General features: G+C 36.2%; 1 non-coding gene across 1 annotated transcript; it reads left to right on the forward strand.

Moving 5' to 3' along the window:
• Nucleotides 1-6,404: 6,404 nt before the first annotated feature.
• Nucleotides 6,405-6,534, forward strand: LOC116279369 (small nucleolar RNA SNORA11). The gene has a single exon (XR_004188727.1). It is a non-coding gene; the product is annotated as a small nucleolar RNA SNORA11 (small nucleolar RNA).
• Nucleotides 6,535-7,868: the final 1,334 nt, after the last annotated feature.

Raw genomic sequence — 7,868 nt, forward strand, 5'->3', positions numbered from 1 at the left:
AAATAGATTACAGATTTAAATGTAAAACTATATAACTTTTAGAAAAATACATGGTAGAAAATCTTTGGAGACTAGCACTAGGAAGACAGTCTTTAGACTTGACACCAAAAACATGATCCATAAAAGGAACAAAAACATATATTGGTCCATCAAAATTAAAAACTTTTGCTCTGTCAAAGATCTAAAAGCAGTGAAAAGATAAACTACAGAGTGGAAGAAAATACTTGCAAGCCAGATATCTGACCAAGAGCTAGTATCTTAATTATATAAAGAACTTTCATAACTCAACAGTTAAAAAATGGGCAAAATAGATGAAGAGACATTTCACTGAAGATATACAGATGGCAAGTAAGCACATGAAAACATGTTTAACATTAGCCATTAGAAAAATACAAATTAGAACTGCAATATTACTACATGCCTATCAGAATGGCTAAATGAAAAGAAAATATTAATAACACCGAATTCTGGTGAGGATGCAGAGAACTTTGACTTTATGCCAGTGAGAAGGTAAAATGGTACACCCATTCTGGAAAACTGGCAGTTTCTTAAAAAACTAAGCATATAACTTACAACTTGGGTATTTATCCCAGAGAAATGAAGACTTATGTTCATATAAAAACCTTTATATTAATGCTCACAGCAGTTTTATTCATAATAACCAAAAACTCAAAAAAGCCTAGATGTCCTTCAAAGGGTGAAAAGTTAAACAAAGTGTGGTACATACACACCATGGAACACTACTCAGCAATAAAAAGAATGGACTATTGAAACACATAATAATTTGAATAAACCTCAAGGAAGCTATGCTTAGTGGAACAATCCAATAACAAAAAGATAGTACATGTTTCCATTTACGTAACATTCATAAAGTAGCATAATTATAGAGGTAGAGAACTGGTTGGTTGCCAGGTGTTAAGGATAGGGAGGAAGGGGACAAGCATGCCTATAAAGAGGTAACATAAGAGAGTCTTATGGTGGTGATGATACAGTTAGTATCTTGATTGTGATAGTGGTTGCACAAGGCTATACATGTGATAATATTCCATAGGGCACCCCCACCCATACACAAATTAGTTCATGTATAACAGTTGAAATTTGAATAAACTCTATGGATTGTGCCAAAGTCAGTTTCTTGGTTTCAATAATGTATTATAAGGCTATAAGATGTTAACACTAGACTAGGCTAGGGAAAGGGTTTATGGGAATTCCCTGTACAATTCTTTTGCAACCTACTGTAAATCTATAATTATTTCAAAACAAAAAGTATGTATATTAAAATATAAAATATATTTTATTATAAATTATATAAATGTATACATGAGAGAGATGGAGAGAAGTGAACGAGTGTTATCTTCAATTTAATAATCATTTATTGCATGCATTCCATAGCCAAGATTCTGGTTAATGCAAAGCTGAATAAGTACATTTTCAAAGACCATCCATTCCATTAAACAGAGTCTTCTTGAGAAGTTTCAATCAAAATGCCCTTAATCTTTCAGTATGAAACTTACCAATGAGTAACATAAAGTAATTGAAACCTATTAACTTCCTTTGAAGTTAATTAATTCCTTTGAATTAATTATGAACATTAACTATTCTTCATTCCAACATTCTTCTAAACTATTTTTGCTAAAACCACCAAGGATGTCCTAATTTGCCAAATGCAAGCCCTGGTTGACTGCTCTGTAGCATTTGTCCTTGTTAACCAATTTTTCCTTTTTCTTTTTTTAAATTGAGGTAACATTGGTTTATCCTTAAGGGTATTATGCTAAGTTAAATAAGTCAGATGGAGAAAGACAAATACCATATGATTTTACTCATATGTAGGATATTTTTAAAAATAATTCTCCTTTTTTAAAGTGCTCTACTTTTTTAACTTTTGTGACATCACTTTTTCTGTCTCTCCAGTCGTTTTTAGTTTTCTCTCTTGTTTTATATGTTCTCTCATAGCTTCAGTAATAAACCCATGCTAATTGTTCTCACATCTCTTTTTTCAATATCATCTTCTTTCTTGAATTTCAGACCCATATTATCAACTGCTCATTAATTGTTCTACTTGAATGTCCTCCAGGAACTTCCCATTTAATGTAACCCCCCATTCTTCCTCCATATATGTGTTCTGCACATAGTAGTTGCTCAATAACTATCTGAATTAAAATCGAAATATTCTTGATATTTTGAATGATACATAATTGTATTATTCTTGAAAGTTAGAAACCTCAGTGTACTTCTTGGCTTTTTACCATTACTCGTAAATCTAGTTAATCACAAAATGCTATTGATTTTACCTCAATGTTTTTTAACTTAGGCTCTCCCCATTCTTACAGCAACTTCTTTAGTTAGAGTCCTCATCATGTCTCACCTGGACTATTGACATAGGCTCCAAACTGGTTCTCACAGATTTATGTCTACAAGTGAATGACTAGAGATGTGCATGTGAGTGAGAAAGATGTGTGAAAAGCTAACTACAATGTGAAAACACTGTCCCCAACTGTGCAGCTTAAGTTACCAAAAAAAAAAAAAAACCAAACTTTGGATGGACAATGTTTGATTGCAGAGCCAAAGACCTTGTGAGAAATAGCAAGCTAAGAGAAATGAGCTTGTAAATGATGCTATGAAAGTTTTTATTTCAAATACTGGCTCCCTAAACATCACCAAAACAACTGTGGGAGTAGATGGTCTCAGTTTTCATATAAAGGAGACCATAAAAAGAAATTAGGAAAGGCACTGAAAGTTAATTGTACATTAAATTAATAATGGTGAATATTGAGCAATTAATTTTTATTTATTATCATATCTTTGCTGCAATCTGACTTAAGCCAGTTTGGCCTTCACAAGTGTTGGGTTTGGATGTCTGTAAATTGAAGACTATAGGTCTCCAAATGCACAACTTTGTTACTGCATGACATGTTACAGTAAATGGAAATCTTAAACTGAATTACCTCACACATGCATTTATTAGTTAATAGGAAAAAGTAAGTCTTACAGCCTGTTACAATAAGCTTGGAAATTTCACTTCTCCATCTATTTGAGCACTTTAACAAACATCTTGCATGGATGTTTCACTCCAAAGCAGGTGTTCTGACAGTACGTTTAGCTGATCTATTTGGGTCATGGAACAAAATTCTTTCTTATTAGAGTATGTGTGTGGTGGTGGGTGGGTGGGGTACAGAAAAGAAAGAAGTTCTAAACAGTGAAACACAAACAGTGAAAGACAAAATGCACCAGACAATTAAAGAGATTATTTTATTTGGACTATTGCATTAATGAGGAACATCTCAAAGAAAAGGAAGGGAGCTTGAGGTTTTATAGAGGCAGATAAACAAGGGAGTTATCCATGAGGTATATGAGAGTCATAGAGAAGGATAAAGATGGGTCTTATCTGAGAAGATATGAGAACAGAGTAATCCTTTGAGGTTAGCCAGAGTATAAAGGAGTGGGCAAAATTCTTAACTGTTGCTAATGATGGGCTTCAGAACACATTACCTCCAAAATATGGTGCATTGGCATACTGAATATTTTGAGCTGAAGGAATTTAAGAAATGGTAAGTGCAGGAAGGATTCTCCAACATTTCTTTCACTGAAGCAGATCATAAGACCCTCATGTAAGAGGTGCCCACCCTATATCCAAAGGAAAGGAATACCTTATGCCTAAGAAAGAGGGAATTTGACTGAACAAGCCTTGCTAAGTTTCCCCATTTACTGTCTAACTCACCCTTTTCTCCTATCATGTGTTTTTCGGTGACTCTCTACTCTTCTTCAAACCTAACATAAACATACTCAGGTTTAACTGTTTGTTTTTTTTTTTTTTTTTGGAGTGGGGTGGTTCATTTCCTTAGAATGGCACCCATGTCATGTAAAAATTATATATTAAATAAATGTGTATGCTTTTCCCTTGTTAATCTGTATTTTGTTGCAGAGATTCAGCCAAAAGTCTACAAGGGTTGAAGGAAAAAGGTATTTTTCTTCCCTCATATTACCTTCTGGGAGCACAGGGCTCAGATAAAATTCACTATCGGCATAGGTCCTCCTTACAAGGTGTTAGGTTGCTGGGCTCTTCTGGTTCTTATATACCCCTTTTTGTGCAAGGGTGGAGCTGCCTATAGAATATTTCTAGTCAATACATATTTTTTGAATATCACCAATTAGAACCAGTTGTTTTGAGAAGAGTATTTTAGATGGAATAACCAGGAAAGTACTCTCTGAGTAAGTAATTTTGGAACAGAGACCTCAATTCATTAAGTGAGCAAGCCATGCAAAGCAGAAGGGTATTCCAGGCAGAAGGAACTGAAAGTGCCAAGACCTTGAGGCACAAATGAGCATGTGGAAATAAATGAGACTACCCAAATGAGAACAGCAAAGGGCTATTTATTCAGAGCTTGTTGTAGCAAGGGAGTTAGCCACCATAACTTGCACTTGGCAGAGACTCAAAGGCAGAGAGTAGGGAAGCTTCATTGTGGAAAAAAGGGACAGCTTCAGGTATGACTTGATTGGAGACTGCTGGCACGGCAAAACTATAGGCAGGCTAACTAGAAGCAGGGCATCCTATGTGAGGGGTACATATTTGGCTTTCTCTGGTTGGTCCTAAGTTGGGAGCTGGGACAAAAATTAGGGAAGCTGTCAGTTATTAATCAAGTCCTGGATGTTTGAGGCTGATTGTTATAGGGAGTATTGTTGGCTTCCTAGATTGGTTACTAGAGATAATAGTCTAACTTCCTACAAGTCTGACTTCTAGAAAGTAAATTGATTTATTGAGTGGTTTCTGCAGATTGTGGATCAGAGTTCTAGTTTTATATATGATTTGGCCATTGTCTGTCTGCATATTCAGTCTCTCAAGTGTGACATGTTTGAAGAACACCAAGAAGGCTAGTGTGGCTGGAGTGGAAAGAAGGAGCAGAAAGTGTTAGGAGATGAGGTTAGACAGATAGGCGGGAAATAGGTCTGATAGGGCCTTGAAATCCATTCTAATGAATTTGATTTTACTCCATTGTAATAGGAACCCTTTGGAATATTCTTAACAGGGGAGTAAAGTGAGCTGATTTCTAGTTTTAAAAGTTTGCTTTGGCTGCTATATAGACAGCAAAGACTATAGAGAGACAAGAGTAGAAGGAGAGAGGCCACCAAAGAGGTTATTGCCATAGTTTAGGTGAGAGAAGTGAAAGAGTTTGGAACACGCCCCACAAAATATACCACTCTAGCATACGGATTATTTTAAGTTAAAGGCACTTGAAAAACAGCAGATGCAAGAGGGGCACTCTGACCTTTTTTCTTTCTTTTAAAAACAGGAGATGAAATTCCCATGTGAAAGATATTGTAGGGGAGCAAATTTTGCCACCCCAAAATGTGTCTCTTTGGCTTGAGGGTTAATTTAGGCTGATTATTTTTAAGAAACAGAATATTCAGGAAGTTCTTCTTGTTATCTCTCTTTTAACTGCATAAAGGAATTTAGATAAAGGGCCTGAAATAGACCTGTCTCCAGAGATAAAAGAGTATGGGCTAGGTGAGGTGGGAAAAATTTGGCAGGGCCTGAAGATCAGCATTCACTCTGTGTCCCATTGTCTCTGCATGGCCCAGCAAACATTTGTGTCCCAAACATTTGCTTTTTCATCTCCATGTGAATTGTCTTCCTCCCCTTTCAGGTCCCAAACCACTATTCCCAAAGTCCTCTTTTGTCTTTAGCCAAAGATGAAGATGGTATTTAAGGTGAAGGTTTCAGGCATTTTGTCAAGTTACACAATTTTCCTGGGTCTCGCTCATGTATGCATGTTATTAAACTTTTGTTTGCTTTTCTCCTGTTAATCTGTCTCATGTCAGTTTAATTCTTAGACCAGCCAGAAGAATCTAGAAGGGTAGAGAAAATTTTCTTCCTCCCTGACAATGACCTCCCTATACCAGAAGGGAAGAGACATTCTATCTTCAAGGATGGGAAGTTGAGGCTGAGAGAAATCTGTACAAATAAACCTTGTTAAACTAACGTTTATTTTCCTAGTCACTTCTCCGCCTAATTAAATACACTAGCCCAAGCCCCTTTGCCTTGTGACATTTTCACAATTTACTACTCTTTGTCCAATTCAGTACATTATTGTTCAACTGCTTCTTTGGGTCTTCATTTTTCTCATGAGGGCTCCCATGTACATGTAAAAAAAAGTTAAAACTTGTATGCTTTTCTTATGTTAATCTGTTTTATGTCAGCTTAATTCTTAGGCCCAGCTGGAGACTCTTAAGAGGATAGAGGATAAGTTTTTCCTCCCCTATAGGTGATAAGTGGTCTAAACTAGAATAGTAGCTGTGGAGGTGGTAAGAGATAGTGGATTCTGGACACGTTTGGAAGGAAGAGAGAACAGGATTCATTGATGGGTTGGACGTGATGGTGAGAAAGTAATCAAGAATACAGTATTTCTGGGATGTGCTCAGAGCAGGGGGCCTGAAGAAATGACTCCTCTGTTTACAACACACCCAACAGGAATCTGGGTTCATTGTGACAAATGGCACAAAACTTGGGGCCTTCCTATGAACACATACCCTACACATGTCCCCCTGCACCTCCACATGGCTGCTGGGCAAGACCAGTGGGATAGGGCTCAATACTGGAAGAAAAACCACAGTATTTTGTGGGGGAATTTGCCACCTAGAGCCTGTCTGGTCTATGAATGGGTGGGCTATGAGTGGTCTTATAGACATGAAGCCTTTGAACTTCTTTTCAAGGGAAAAAAGAGATTCCATATGCCATTCTGGAGTAGCGAAGTTTTTTAGAGCAGTGAAAATACTTTGTATGACATTATAATGATGTATATCTATGTCCTTATACTTTTGTCCAAACTAAGGTGAACTGTGGACTTTGGTGATTATGATGTGTCAACATACGTTCAGCCTTAGTTAAAAAAAAAGTACCACTCTGGTAAATAAAAATAATGACTATGCACATATGTGGAGAGCAGGTAGGTATATGGGAAATTTCTGTACCTTCCTATCCAGTTTGTTGTAAGCCTAAAACTGCTTTAAAAAGTCTTAAAAACAAGAAAACTCAGGGTAGACATTTTTGGCAAAACTGGTTTCAGTTATATATATATGTGTGTGTGTTTGTTGGATTGTGATATAAAATGTATTTTCCAGGTCAAAAAAGTTTGCAAGCCACTGTAGTTAAGTTACAGTGGGCAAATAAAAATAAAACTTAAACTCAAAAAAAAAGTAAAAAAGAACACAGTATCTCCATTGTCTCTGAGCTGAGCAAATGGTGGTGCCATAAATAAGATGAAGAAAGTCTTTGTAAATGCCTTATGCTCCTTCATTAAATCATGTCTACTTATCCAGATGACATATGTATGCTTCTTGAGGATAAGGATGGAGCCTTGTCAAGTTTTCTTTCCACTATGCTTATTAAAGAATTATATACCCAGGACAGACTTCAGTGAATATTTCTGATTGATTCTGCTAAATAAATTGAAAGAAATGTTTTTGATGCTAGGCCAGCAGCCATTTCTAATTGGGGTGCCTCTATTCTATTCCTTTCCCCACGTTCTTGATACTTAAATAAAAGAAATGCAGAACACTTGGAAAATCTACATTTTTCTTCAGGAGATAAATTGACCTGCTTATTGATGTAGTCATTCTAGGCAAAGTGGCTAGCTGCTCTAACTGGATCTGAAAGAATCCAGATATTTACATTCATTTGAATGCAGAAATAAAAAAAGTACTTTGTGCATTTTACTCCTGGAGAAAAGGAGACAGATCAATACCCACCAGAGAATTATAGCTGAATTGTTGATAAGACATAAATCTGTTAGTTGTATTCTCATCCAAACTATTTTTTAAATGCCCGGGTAAGGAAGAGCCTCTGCTATTATTTAAATCTGGATTTTTTTGCT

The sequence above is a fragment of the Vicugna pacos genome, chromosome X, assembly GCF_048564905.1.
Source record: "Vicugna pacos chromosome X, VicPac4, whole genome shotgun sequence".
NCBI lineage: Eukaryota > Metazoa > Chordata > Mammalia > Artiodactyla > Camelidae > Vicugna > Vicugna pacos.